Here is a 14707-nt window from a genome sequence, read left to right as displayed (position 1 = left end):
ATGGGATGCACTGTTATGAGCAAGAGTAAGCAAGAAAGCGCTTTTCTGCCATTTTCAGGGCTGGTTTAGTCATACTGCAATGTTTCGGGCATTGCTGTGCCTTGGCGAGCCTGGTTTTTTGGTGGGGTTATTTTAACTTGTGTTGGTGCGCTGTGGAAAGGGACGGGGTGGCGGCGGCAGGTCTCAACACCGGGTCAGCTCGGCCGGCCTCGGGGGCAGGCTGGCGGACACACAGGTCCGGGTCGGGCCCCAAGGCCCGGCCCTGTCAGTGCCGTTCCGCGCGGCGTCACAAGATGGCGGCAGAGCCCCGAGGCCGGGCCCTAACGGCTCCCGCTGCCGGCTGGCTTTTCCTGTGAGGAGTCATCAAAACTGGTAGGAGCTGGGGAGCTGGCCTGGGGAAACATGGAATAAATCGTGGTGTTGTGGGTTTGGGGGACGTCTGTGTTCACGCTTACAGAAGCCTGGTTGATTTTGGCATCCAGGTACACCATAGTAACCAGATCTAGTTGAAGATGTCTCATTGCAGGGGGGTTGGACTAGATGATCTTTACAGGTCCCTTTCAGCCTAAACTATTCTATGATTCTGTAGTTTCCTTATGAGCAACTCACACTTCAGCCTGTGTGTGTGAGGTGTAGGCACAAATTTGTTTGTGGTCTTGAGAGGTCTCTGTGGCATTGGCCTCTCAATTTAAAAGGTGTAGGCCATCTGTGTTATCTGTGTCTTCTCTGGTGGCATTTTGGTGGGGGACAGTAACACTTGACTGGGAATTAAGATAGGCAAAGCTTGGGTAGGGAGAAGAGAGACCAAGAGATGATGACATCCAGGAAATGTGGTGTCAAGGGCAGAGGAGAGTATAGGGTAGGGGAGGGAGGGAATGAGGCAGTTGCTGAACGGAATGGACTTCTGTAAGAAGGGAAGAAATTGGGGTCTCGTCAGTTCTGAGGATTCAGTTGAGTGTATTGTATAATCCATGGCTCAAGCTATCGTTAATAACATGACACTTCAAATCAATAGGGATATGTTCACCAAGTAAACTCGGTTTGCATTTGTTAACAGGAAAGAACTGATGATTCTATAACCAAAAGTACACCTTAATTATTGTCCCTCAAGTGTCCCTCAAGTGCTATTGCTAAACAATTGCAGGCCCCAATAATCCAAAATACAGGGAGACAGCATCTCTGCCCTGCACCAAAAGGACAAGGACAATCCGGTGTGTGAGATACTGGCAGAAGCCCTGGGAATGCAGGAACTGAGCCATGAAGACCTGTGGAGGATTTGCATTGAACGCTGGCATGGCATAAAGAGGGCACCACATTCACATGTGTTCCCCTAAGCCTTTGTGTGCCAGTGTGCAGGGCCAGCCCTAGCTGCCCAGCCTCGCAGCCGCAATTAAGGGATTCCCACTCGCCATGAACAGGTGCAGCCCCACCCAAACAACAAGGCCGCAGACAAAAGGCTACAAATAAGGGCTAAATCCCTCTACTGCACATTGCAGTGGTGAGCAGGGACAGGTGGCCTATGGTGATGCAGGTTTAGTCCTCACGCTGGGAAACTGTGGCACTCATTTGGATGTGAACTATTATATGGTAACTCCCTGTGAGCTCTGTTGACAGGGAAGCTGATGGGTGCATGGATTAAATAAAACAGCCTGTAAGCCACTGGCAGTGGAATGGTTTCTACATATTTCTGACAGCTTGCAAATCAAGGCACAGATGAAGGAGAAGCTGCTTTCTCAAGCTACCCCTTCCCCACCAGTACCTTGCATCATTCATTTGTTCACCTACAATTTATCATCAAGATCTTGTACATCATAAGAATACGAGTGTATGTGTGCAGTGACTTTACTTCATGTACCTTTGGGACTTGCTATATCAGAAGAGATCTTGAACATTTCAGTAACAAAACAGAAACAATTTTCATCTGATGTGATCTTTGATATTTTCTTTATTTACTGCTTTTTTTTGCTTTTTTTTTTTTTTTTTTTTTTGCTGTTCTAGATGTGTTTTGTCATGAGTGTTCTGTCTGTAGATCTGGTGGAAGGTCTTAATACAGCTCAGGGATGTGGGCAGCTCAGGAAAATTTCCAGTACTGCCATGTGCACTACACAGTGCGTCCAAACTTTCTGCCTTGGGTGCATGTAGCTCTGTTATCACAGATCCGAGTGCCCTGCAAGCTTCCATGTGGTTATCCTCACAACACTTGCAAGTGAGTGAAAGGCTGGATTCTGCACTTAATAAATATCGCTGAGCTATAAAACCCTGGATCCCTCTCAATCAACAAAACCACCCAAGCTGGTACACCCATCTTTTTTTCTTGACTATTAATTAACACCTTATACTTCGGGCTGTAGTTACTTTAACATAGATATAGATGCTTTATCCCTTTTTAGATGCTCTCAGGTATCCCACATGAATAACCTACAAGGAAGCTCCAACTGAGCTTCCAGAAACGTGGAGGACTCCCGTGGGTCCTGTCTCATGTCTGCAAGTCCCAAGAAATATATATGATACTATATAGTACTCAGTGTGACACTAAGCTGTGTGTCATACTCCTGTGTGTGAGGAGCTGAATTCCCTTCTAATTAATGTGCAGGTTTTTTTGCCTCTAACTGGCTAAAGTTAGAGGCAATGACAACTCACTTGTGAGTGACTTGCTTGAGGACATTGATTCCAGAGGCATGTGTTTACAAGCAAAAAAAAAAAAAAGCAAAGAAGAGGATCCTGGGAAGTATAAATCCATCAGCGTAACCATGATAATGAGAGTCAATTATTAATCAATTTGTAAGCACATAAGCGATAAGAAAGCAGTAGAACATATCAACATGGATTAATCAAGAACATATCACTTCAAATTATTTCCGTGTCCTTATTTGAAGGACTAACTAGCCAAGTGTATAAAGAGATAGATGTGATATATCTCAACTTTGTTAGTATCAAAAGCCTTACTCTTCTTATAAACCAAACTGTGTGATGAGATCTAAGTGAAATGATTAGGCTGAGCACATACTGTTTGAATCATACTAAAGCACTCATCTCCTGTTCACTGTCAAAGTTGGATGTGCCAAGTGGGATCTTGAAGGCATCTGTTGTGGCCCTAACGTTTTCAACAATAAATAGGCTGCTGGAAAAGAGAGTACTTAATTCAACTCCAGAGAGCACTGGCTGGGAGAGGTTGATTTGGAGAACAAGATCAGGACTTACATTGATCTTCACAGATTGGAGAGCTTGCCTGAAATCAATAAGCTGCACTGTGATAAAGACAAGTACAAAATGCAGTCTTGGGACAAAAGATGGATCAAATATGTGGTTTGTGAAGTGAGGAATAGCTGATATGGCAGCAGTAGTGCAGGAATGGAGCAACTGGCTGTTATGAACTGTGCACTGGGTAAAGTGGGATAGAACCTATGCAGAAGAAAACAAATGTCATTTGGGGATATATTAGCACCAGTGTCTTGGGTACAACTCTGAGGTAATTATTCTGCTCTACTTGGCACTGGTGATGCATAGCCTAAGCACAGTGTCCAGTTTTGGGCAGTACACTTGAAGAAAAGCTACAGGGAAATTAGCAGCAAACAACAAAAAATGTTATATTTAAAAAGGATACACTAAAGGGATACGGACTTTCTTCATCTCAGGAAGAACTCATTGAGAGGAAGCATGAAAACAATCCTCACTGTAAGAAAGGTTCTCATAGAGTGGAATGAACTCTGTTCTCCCATGCCTCTTTAAGGTGAGCTTAGGAGAAGATCTATCAGGCTAGGTAAAACGGTATTTTCCATGTGTGGACAACTTCCAAAGAACATGCAGCATCTCCTTGTGTAGATGTTTTTCATGTCCCTGACTTGGTTAATAATTTGCCACAAAGATAAAAGCCTCAGGGCTAAATGGATGGAGAGATGTGGTTTTGCAATGCCTAAATTGTAGGTGCTGGGCACCCAGCCCCAAGGCTCCTGGTACGGTGAGAGGCGGGTGATCAACAAAGAAGGAAACTGAGCCAGTGGGCTCAGAAAGGAGCTAGAATATGTAAGATGTCTAACTCTGGGCTGGAGAAAAACCTAGCGGCACTTACAAGTGGGGGTTGAGGGATCTCCATTGGAACAATTGAACTATAGCAGGTCAGCTCTTCCTAGTTAAAAGTCATTGAGATAGTTTTCACATCGTATTACAGCCAAGACTATTCAACAAAACACCAACAATGTAGGGTGTCTCCTCCGGAGAGACATTTGTGGGGTTACATAGTAGCTAAGGAATGATTCTTGAAGAATGTGGACCCCTCGCATGCTTTTAAGACTCTGGTTTCACCTGCACCTCTAAATCTTGCAACTTCTTCCAAGATATGAATTGTTGATTTAAAGCTCAGCTCTACTAAATAGTATCTAATAGTTTTAATACATCAACATTCTGCTTTAGTTCTAAAAGCCATTAGACAAATTCATGAAAGAGAGAGACATGCATCAAGAGCTTTTAGATACACAGAAGCAATCTCTGGCAAAATAGGTCCCTGAGCTCTTACCACTGGTACATGTGGATGAAGAAACTGGATGGACTTATGCCATGGCCCAGGATAGTAATCTCTTTGCTCTTACAGACTCAATGGAAAATTTTCATTGACAGTTTTAGAAAAAAATAAGGACTCTGCTAACAACATCTGACACAGTCATGGAGGAGGGTGGACATCCCAGCATGGAGAAGGCTTGCAAAGTCATCAGGAGGAAGCTTAGGACTGCGAGTGCCACAGTGGCAAGCAAGGAATGAAATCCAGCAATAGGAGGTAATATATTTTTGACATATAGTAAGAACATGTGCTGTGGCCTTGGAAGTCCTTGCCAGGTAGAGGAGGAAAAAGACCTTGGAGCAGTAGTTAATGACAAAGTGGGCATGAGCCACAGAAGGAACATGGCCATGAAAAAGGCAAATACAACCCATGAAGTACAACATGAGGAGTTTTGGCAGAAAGGCAAATACCGATGGCATTCTCCAAGGAAAGGCATTTTCCACAGCCATCCATCTCCTGGATGACTATGTATATAAGCCTAAGGGAAAATCCTGTGGATGGAAAATTCTTTTGTGGGAGCCTGCACTCACAAGAGCAAACAGGCATAAACCAGGGAGGAGGAAACCAAGGGAGGAGACAAAACAGAAGGAGCCTCTAACCCCCTGCCCCCCCCAAAAAAGAGCAATGTCTAGAAAATCTTATTTCTATTTAATCTATAGCTGTATATATTAATGTAAGAGATGATGTAACGCGTTGCTTATTGAAATTAAAAAGTGCCCTGTTATCCATTGGGATGGGCCTCTTAGTCATAGGAAGTTGTCCGGAGTAAAAACCATTCAAACCGAGTGGCAGTGCCTCCTGCCTGCTGATGCTAAGGAGCCTTGTGGCCCTCTTTAAGCTGTCCGGCGTGTGGGTAGAGCCTCGTGAGCAGTCATCTGCTTTCCCTTGTTCCAGCCAGCCCTCCCGCGGTTACCATCCTTCCAGTGCGGGTTTTCAAGTGAGCGATGATCTGGATCAGGACCTGGTCTCAAGGAACGATTTCCGCTCCTCATGAATGCTTTTATGCATTGGAAAGTAAGGGACTCCTTACCAAACGTGGTTTTCACACACTGCTCCCCTCCAGTGACCTGGCTTACCAGTCCCCCAAGGGAGAGTGCGCAGAGACACCCCCCAGCCGGTGCCGCGGCGGACGGGAAGGCGGTCGCGGGTAGGGCTTGCCCGGGATGCCACCGAGGGATCCAGGCAGACCGCACTTACTGGGGTGGTCGCTGCCCGTTTAGGAGACTGTTCCCGATCTAGGCTGTCAGGTTTGTTGCCAGTTTATTCCGCTGCGATGCCCTATAGCAGCTCCTGCGTCCTCCCCGTCCAGGACAATCAGCACGTCCCCGGCATCCCCTTCCCCGCATTGTGGCTGCCTTTTTCTCCCAGCTCCCCAGCCCGGACCTGGCAGGGCAGGGCAGCCCCGTCTAGCCCAGCAGGCGCGGCACGGCCGCCCCGCTCGCACCTGAGCTGCTCCTTCCGGAGAAGTCGGGCGGCAGCCACGGCCCTGCCGCTTGCGCAGCCTGCGGAGCCACAAACCCGGTCATCTCCGTTGATTTCAATGATACTAGCTTCGAGCCTTTCTGTTGTGGAGCAATTTAGAAGCTGATGAAACAGTAAATTCTTCGTGGAAACGTAGGCAAAGCTTTGTGCTTTGCCAAGCAGGTGCCTGGCGGTTTTAGTCAAGGATTGGTAAATTTACAAGAGTGCTGTGGACGTGCCCTCCCCGGGCTATTGTGAAATTCAGGGACGAACAAAGGAGAACGTGAATATTCACACAGCCGCCTTTCAGCGTGTGGCATTGCTCTGCAATGTTTAAAGCGCTGCGCTTTCTTTTTCTTCTTGTTCGGGAAAAAAACCCACCAACGCCCCCCCTCCTCAAATCAGAAAGTACCTGTTTGCGTTTTAAAGCACATGGAAATCATCCGTGAGCAACCATATAATTTGATTTGCTAGACAATCTGCGAGGCGATTGCACATCATTTATAATGTTCATTGAGCATTTTGCTTAATTGTGTCTCTTTTTGTAAAGGAAGCACAGCCCCCTCCCGGCTGCGCCCGGCGCAAGTGGCCAGATTCCCATGGACCGCAGGCAACCGCCGGCCTTGCGCGGGGGTTCCCAAGAGGAGCCGTGCACCGCTCACGGCTCGGGGAGAGAAAGGGCTCAGGTACAAGACCCCTGCTCGCACACAGCCCGCGGCTGCGGCAGGTGCTGCCAGCCCGAGCTGCTGGGTGCCTGAGCGAGCCCGGGCTTCCGCATGTGCGGGGCAAGCCCAGCGGCACCGATGCCGTGACGGGGTTGCTTCCCCTCCCCAGTCCCAGGCCCGGGAAAGGAGCTTGGGAAGGAGACCTGAAAGCGGCACCAGAAGGGGAGGAAAGATCTTTGATCTTTGCTGAAGTCCCCCCAGGTGCTTTGCCATAGCTGGTCGCGCTCCCGCACGCCGCGCAACCTGCGCGCAGGTCGGCAGCGAGACCGGAAGGTCGTAGGGTGCTTCGGGGCACGGAGGGACCGCCTGGCAGATCCGTGTTCAGAGAGACCGGGGTGAGCCAGAGACTTCCCGTCTCTGCCACGGAGCCGGGGAGAAGCCGAGAAGATCTTTGCTGAGTAGAAGTTGAAGCTGGGGCTAGGCTGGGCTGGCAGCCTGTCCACTCCGCGCCAAGCGCTGCAGCGGAGGAAAGCCAGCAGCTCGCCTGCCGCTCTCTGCACCTTTTGCCGACCGCGGCCGCCCAGCCGCACCATATAATTTGATTTTCCCCCGTGCCCGCAGATCGATTGCAGCTCATTTGTTACATTCAGCGGCTCCTCGGGGCGGTGGAGGGGGGGGAAGGGCGGGCTGGGGGAGCCGGCGGCACAAGTGTTGGGATTCCCATGGGCTGTGCCTGCTTTCCAGCTTGCCGCGCTGGCACCCCGGCCCGAGCGGCCGACAGAGGGGGGTTTGTAGACATGGTGACCTCCGCGATCTCGGCTTGAAAGAGCCTGAAAGGAGGGTTTTTATGGTGCATTACCAACCCAACGCCCAGGTACCAGCGCGGAGGGAAGGGTGCGCAGCCGGGCCGACCCCAGCTGCAGGTGCCTCCTCGTCGGCCGGGCGTGCGAGGACCCAGGGCCGCCACACCGTCTTTGTGGAGATGCCTCCCCGCCGCGCCGCGCTCACTCCGGTAGCAGTGCCGGGGGGTGGGGGGGAAGCCCTTTTCCCCGTCGTATTTATGGGTCTCCCGTGGTGACTGGGGAAGGGGTGGGGTCGCTGCTGCCGGGCCTCGGCGACTGGTCCCGTTCCCTCCGTACCCCTGGGCTAGGCCCTGCTCCGGGACTTTCTCACGAGTCCAGGACACCAGCCTCTGGAGACCGGGGGGTGCTGTAGGGCACAGGCGGTGAGAGTTGGTGGGGCTTTGGTGGCCCTCGGGGAGCAAATAGCTCCCGCAGACGTCTCTGCACAGCGGTTTAAAACCTGCAGGATTTGGCACAGCACAGACTTTCTGTCAAGTGTGCGGTGGGACACCCTGACACCCCAGTGAGGTGTTGAGGTTCTTCTCCCTTGCCTGCAGAGCAGGAAAGTTGTCGTAAGTTTATTACCTTACTAATTTAATAAACTTAATAATTTATTAACTTAAATAATTCAATAACTTAATAAAGTAAGTTTATTAACACACGGTCCCCCAGGGTTGCACTAGGCAAAGCTTAGGTTGCTTCCAGTGGTAAAAGGACCTGAGACCAGCTCTGGTCCAGTCTTTCAAAAGCCTTCTGTTTCCTTTCTGCATCAAACATTACATCTCTGAGCGAGTGCAGTACACCGAGGAATTCTTATAGGTGAGCTGCTGAGCTTTATCATCTTGAGAAAAAAATAGCCATACTCGGTATTCGCCCCCCTGTGGCTTAATGGACCTGAGTTCTCCTCTTTAACCGAACGCTGACAGATGAAGTTTTGAAAAGAATATTGGGTCCATGGAGGAAGGGGGGTCTCTCCCAGCTTGTATTTCCATTCCTGTGGCTTCATGGCATTGGATCAATAGGATCTGGGAAATATATGCTGGTAACATAAGAGTGAGAGCTGGATTTTAGGACTGGATAGGAAACCCAACACACCTGGGGACCTTATGGGATCCGAGGTGTTACTTTAGTGTAGCTAGCAGGTTTCATTATTCTGGATTATCACAGGATTTGGAGCTACTTGTCGAGATCCTGTACCGAAAGGTGGCTTGCAGGGTGGGGGCCTATGGCTCCTCTCCACCTCAGACCTCGCTGTTGCTTACTTAGCTCCACCTTTTATCCGGTTCCCGTCTCTGTTCAGGGCAAAACGTAGTCGAAAGTGGAAGCCGGGGCCGGGAGGCGCGGCGGTGGGACCTCAGGGGCGTCGGAGGGACCCACTGCCTCGTCCCGCTAGGTGCCAGCGCGGGGCCGCGCTCCTCACTCAGCACCTCCGGGGTCTCCGCGGTCGCAGAAAGGCACCGAGGACGAGCGCTGCTGCTTCTCACTGCGGGGCTTGTAACCCGGAGGAGGGGCTGGGGAGCAGCGCTCTGTCGTTTGTTCCTGCGGGTTACCCGGAGGGAGCCGCTCGACCCCCCTCCCGCCGCTAAGACATCCCGCCGGCCGTGGGTGTGAGGGTAAAAAAAGGGATTTGTAGTAATAGGGCAGACACAAGGGGCTGCGAAGCCTCCGGGGCCCGATCCTTCGAGTGTGGGCCTCCGCGCTCAGCCCCGAGAGTGTTGGGGTTCAGAGGCAGTATTCTTCCACGACCCACGCAGAGCATCGCCGGGAGTCGTGCGCGCTTTGCAGTCCCGCCAGGGCGAGGAACTGCTCCTGCTGCCCGGCTTCGCTCCGGCACCGGGAGACCCCGAGATGAAACCTGTCAAAGGGAAGGGATGGGCACTGGACGGACGGACGCTCTTCTTGCCCTAGAACAGCAGGGCCTCTGTGGCTTCCCAGATGTACTGCGGGATCACTAGCCAACGGAAATCTTTGCCGCCTTCCAGAGCTAGGGTCGGGCTCCAGCCTTCACTCGTCTCGGGACCGGCGCGTACAGCGCTGAGCATCCCGGCTGAGGCAGGGCCAGAGGGCCTGGCAAGCCCGGGTGCTCTGGGTACACTCGGTGAGCCACTGAGTTTCGGTACGCGCCCTCTCTCTCCGTGCCCATGTCCCTCTCCATCTATGGACCTTCAGCGACTCCCCGTGAAGTTGGCTGCCAGCTGAACTTTTGTATGGTCATTGGCTGTGGAGGAAGGTGGTGTGCCCCTTGGCGTCTCCCCTACTGTTTTCTGCCCTCGGGGAATGAAAATAACGAGGTGTCAGGAGCTGGTCACGCATTTTCTTTGCTGGAAGGTGGCTCAGGGAGGTGCCGTTCCTGTGAGCACACCCGTAGACAAGAGGGACAGGACAAATATTGAAAGAAGGGAGTTTGCGACACAGGTGGTGCTGGTCCAAGTGCGTTGCCGTGGCCCATGCTGCGCAAGTACCGGCACTTGGTTTTCGCGTTTCTTTTTCGTAACCTCTTAGGCAACCCGTGATGAGCCTTTCTGCTCCTCGGCAGTTCCTTCGGGGAGGGTCATTGCTCGTTGCTCACAGGGAAATGTACAAAACTGGAACTGTTCATCTTTAAACCCGTCATTGTCGCAGGGGCAAGGGCTGAGGCCAGCACAGTGAGGGAAACGCCTCTTCTACTCCAGAGCCGAGCGTCGCAGCGGGCACTGCGCGCCGGGGAGCCGCGCACCGATATTCCATTCACTGCTTTCGCAGCCCTGCGCACACGCAGAGCTCCAGTGCGCACGGCGAGGGGGAGAGGAGCTGTCCGAGACCTGCTCTATGCATCACTCACGTCCCCCGGGGCGCTGCTCACCAACTCACCAAAGATCTGCTAGGTCTGAACGGTTTTAAGACAGGCTCCGAGTCTCCAACAGTTTGGACACAGTAGGTTGCCAAAGAACTCCTCAGGTTCCCCCGAGCAGAGCGCTCCCACCATTTGGAGCTGCGGGGCGGTGCAGGCAAACCTGCTACCGCAACGGCGCAGCGAAATATCTGTCGGTCCTGACGGAGCTGCCTCGCAGGGATGGACAGACTGCACAGACCAGCTGCCCGGGGCACCTGCCTTTGTTTTGTGGCCCGCTGTTTTCATGCCACCTCCATAGTGTGACATTCACTGCCCCAGCACTGCAGGACTCATCCCCGATGTGGGCCAGAACAAAACGGGACCGCCGGCCGTGGGGAAAGTGAGACAGGCTCCGGGCATTGAAAATGTTCTGGGCACCCCCAGCGTCTCTGGGCACCTGTTGTCCTTAGATCAACAGCAGAGAGCCTGCTTGTCCTTCCTCATCACCCCTTGCCCTCAGGCCAGAAAGCCAGCCATATACTGGGGAGCATAAAAAAGAGCATGGCCAGCAGGTCAAGGTAGGTAGTTCTGCTCCTCTACTCCTTTCATGAGACCTCACCTAGAATACTGTGTCCAGCTCTGGGCCCCCAGCACAACAGAAATGTGGACCTGCTCAAGAGAGTCCACAGGAGGCTACCAACAGGATCAGAGTTCATAGGAGGCCACAAACAGGATCAGGAGGGCTGGAGGACCTTTGCTGTGAACACAGGCTGAGAGACGTGGGCTTGTTCAGCCTGGAAAAGAGAAGGCTCTGAAGAGACCTTATAGCAGCCTTCCAGTACCTAAAGGGACTACAAGAAATCTGGATAGGGACTTTTCAAAGGGGGTGTAGTGACAGAACAAGGGGGAATTGCTTGAAGCTGACAGAGGGGAGATTTAGATCAGATATGAAGAAGAACTTTTTTACTGCAAGGGTGATAAGGCACTGGCATAAGTTGCCCAGAGAAGCTGTGTCTGCCCCATTCCTGGCAGAGTTCAAGGCCAGGTTGGACGAGGCTTTGAGCAACCTGGTCTAGCAGAAGGTGTCACTGTCCATGGCAGGGGAGGTGGAGCTATATGATATTTAAAGTCCTTTCCAACTGAACTATTCTATGATTCTATGAAACTAAAACCTTCAGACGACCACCGGAAAGGTGCCTCACCACTATATTAAAGACAGAGGCCCTGACACCTGCCTCACTCTTAGGGACAATGACAGACCAGGGTCAAGAAGTTGCACTTAGGGACAAGGCTGGTAGCAGACTCCATGGGGGAGAAAATCCTGTTTCAGGGGTTGCTTCCCGCTGGATCTGATGATGCTTGGCCTGTCTAACCCAGCGGAAGTGCTTCAAGACAGGCCGTGAGTCAGCGTAGGTGTGTTTGTGTGAGTGTGTTGAGTGTGGATCTTGAGTGGATGCGATGATGACTGGGGCCACTCGGAAGTGGTTCGCTTATCGGCTTTGAATTCCCCTGCTCCAGCCGCAGTGTGGCAGGAGCAAGGACTCGCAATCCCGTGGTTGATGACTCCTTGGGCATGCAGGAGAGAGAACAGAAACAGCTCTGTGGCCAGGAAATGCCCCCAAAATCACCTCAGCGTTGTTAAGGGTTTGAGGTTTTGCTTTCTTCTTTTTCTGTGTTTTGGGTTAGGAATTACATGAATCCGAGAGGATTTCACGCTAGGTTTATGCCTATGCTCCTCTCTAGGATGCCATAGCGTTCATCCACTGGCTGCGCTTGCCTCCGGTAGGGCCGTGCCAGATGGGGAGGGAAGGAGCTGGCACTTCTTTTGGGAAAAGGAGGCTCTCCAGCTGCAGGTGTGCCCCGGCGTACCCACTCCTCCCAGCCACGGTGCGCGGAAAGAGCTGGGGAAGGGCCGGGCCGTCATGCGGGTGTGCCACAGCTGAGCGAGCGGGGCGTGAGGGACGCGGGTAGGGCTCCTGTCCCCCCTTCCCGGGCTCTGCACAAGACCGGGGACAGGCTGTCGGCGGGTGACACGGATTAGGGGCTGCGCAGCGTGGCTGTGGGACAGACCGGGTCTAGGCTGACGGAGCCGCCGGACTCAGGGGCCGTGCCCAGCGCTACCTCTGCCAAGCTACGAGGGCTTCGCGCCGCTCGGAGCTGTCCATGAGGAGCGCCACTGGAAGCGCTGGGAGTGCCGGTGGGCAGCGGGCTGGGAGAGAGTCAGCCGTGTGCCCTGGCAGCCCGGGATGCCTGCAGCACCTCTTGCCTGCGGGAACATGATCACAGCCTAGGGACCGAGGGAAGGGATTATTCCTCGTGTTCTATGGCACTCATGAGACTGCGAGGCACAGGCGGCCACGGGGGCAGCCGCAGCACTGTGGCGGGAGGGGTGTGGAGCATGCAGAAGCCGGGCTCTTGCTAGCGGTGCGTGGTGCGAGGTTAAGGGACAGCGGGCGTGAGCAGAAGCAGGAGTCCAGACACACGGAAAACCGTGAGAAACGGGAGAGGTTAGAAATTTACATACATGGGGGAGCACCAGTTCCTTTAAGACCGAGGGAGGTGAAGCAGCCGCACAGGTTGCCCTAGGAACTTGTGCAGGCTTCATTAATGGATGTTTTCAGGACCAGACCGGCTAAAGCCTGGTCCGGCCTCTGAGTTGCCCCGGTTGGGAGCAGGATGTAGCCCTGGATCCCTCTCCAGGTCTCTAACTGCCGAGGTTTTCACTCGAGGGCAGTGTGTAGCCCAGCGGGACTCCCGGCACGGGTAGGCAGCGGAACCGTACGTGCAGGGTAACAGGAGAGAGGCTCTTCGACCGCGGGCAGCTGTGCCGGACTCTGCCAGCTCCGCGGAGGGTACCGGGCGGTGATGCCGCAGCAGGCAACTGCGGCTGGTGTTTCCCGGACCGGCAGCCTCCGCCTCTTCCCCTCATCCCCAGCTCGGGTCCTCGGTCCCGCTCCCTGGACGTGAACGGGGAGCCACTTCACCGTCGCACCTCGATGAGGGGACTCCCTCATAGACGCCGTCCCGGGACGGTGGCAGCGGTACCCCCCGCAAAGCGTCCTGGCGTCGGGAGAAGGTTTCCTCCCTCCCTTCTCTTTTTTTCGCGTGGTCCATCTACAGGCAGGACTTCCCAAGAACTGGTTCTTGCAAAGCTCTTTGTTCCCTCCCGTGACTCACGCGTTTCCCCGCCGTTATCACGGTGTTGTCAGCTGCTTTGAAGTCGAGTCATTTATTACTTTCCCGGAGCTGGCCCTGTCCTTCTCTGCTGATAGAGCGCGGAGCATTTCCACTCGGGGTTTGATCTCTGTGTTGCTGGTGCCACACTGAAAAGTCACTTTCGATAAACCTCGACAGCCTCTGCCGGACAAACTACTGCAGCACTAATGACAGAGATAATCCTCCCCTAATCTGCCGGGTAATCCATTTCACCCCAGTGAGAATTTTTAGGGCTTTAATCAGTGAGAGTCAGTTGGGGAATTATTAACAGAGCCTCCGCCAAACGTGCTCCTCCCGAGAGTGCAGTTGGAGTGGGAAAAGCTAAAACGCAGCAGATCAACACCGCCGCACGCTCGGCTCAAGGAGCTGACATGACTTTGCTCGATGTTACGATAGATCTGTCTCCTTTCAAACCCTGCGCCATCCATCCACCCGATGTCCGCTCCGACAGCGGCTCTGCTGACGGCAGGGGCTGGCGGGCCCGGGGAAAGGTGACGATCCGCGGTGGTGACCCCTCCAGGCTCCAGGAGCGGGTACTAATCCTCCTGATGCCAACTCGCGCGATCAGCCTGTGGCTTGTGGGAAGGGCGTTGAGCTGACAGGGGCTGCGAGCCTCGACGTGTGGGAAGCACCAGCCTGAACTGTTTCGCAGGCTCCAAGCGCGTACCCGGGCGGCGGGGCCGGGCGAGGCCGGCCAGGACAGGGCGGGGGGCACCGTCGGGGGTCACCATCAGCGCCCGCCTTCCACCCCCACCCCTAGTCTCCGCCGAGGCGCCGCCCCTCGGCCGGCGGGAGAGCTGCGGGTGTCGCCCCGACGGGGGGGCCCGTCCGCCCCCCCGCCCGTCCACCCCCCCGGAGGGAGCTGATTGGCTGTCGGCTGCGGTCAGCGGCACGCGCCCGGGGATGTCGTTATAAGACTCCTCGCGTGCCGGCCCGCCGCGCCAGCCGGCTCCGGCCTCCTCCCTGGAGAGCGGCGGCAGCGGCCCGGCCTCCCGGCCACCCAGGGGCGGGGAGGGCAGGCCACGGGCAGGGGCGGGGACCCCGCCGCCCCCGGGGCGGCTCGGCGAGCGGGCCGGCGGCAGCGGCTGCAGGCGCTTCCCGGCGGGGCTGGCCGCCCGCCCCGTCGCGGCCCGTGCCCGCAGAGGCCGGGCGCAGC

The sequence above is a fragment of the Melopsittacus undulatus genome, chromosome 1 (assembly GCF_012275295.1).
Source record: "Melopsittacus undulatus isolate bMelUnd1 chromosome 1, bMelUnd1.mat.Z, whole genome shotgun sequence".
Taxonomy (NCBI): Eukaryota; Metazoa; Chordata; class Aves; order Psittaciformes; family Psittaculidae; genus Melopsittacus; species Melopsittacus undulatus.
This window is presented reverse-complemented; position numbering follows the sequence as displayed.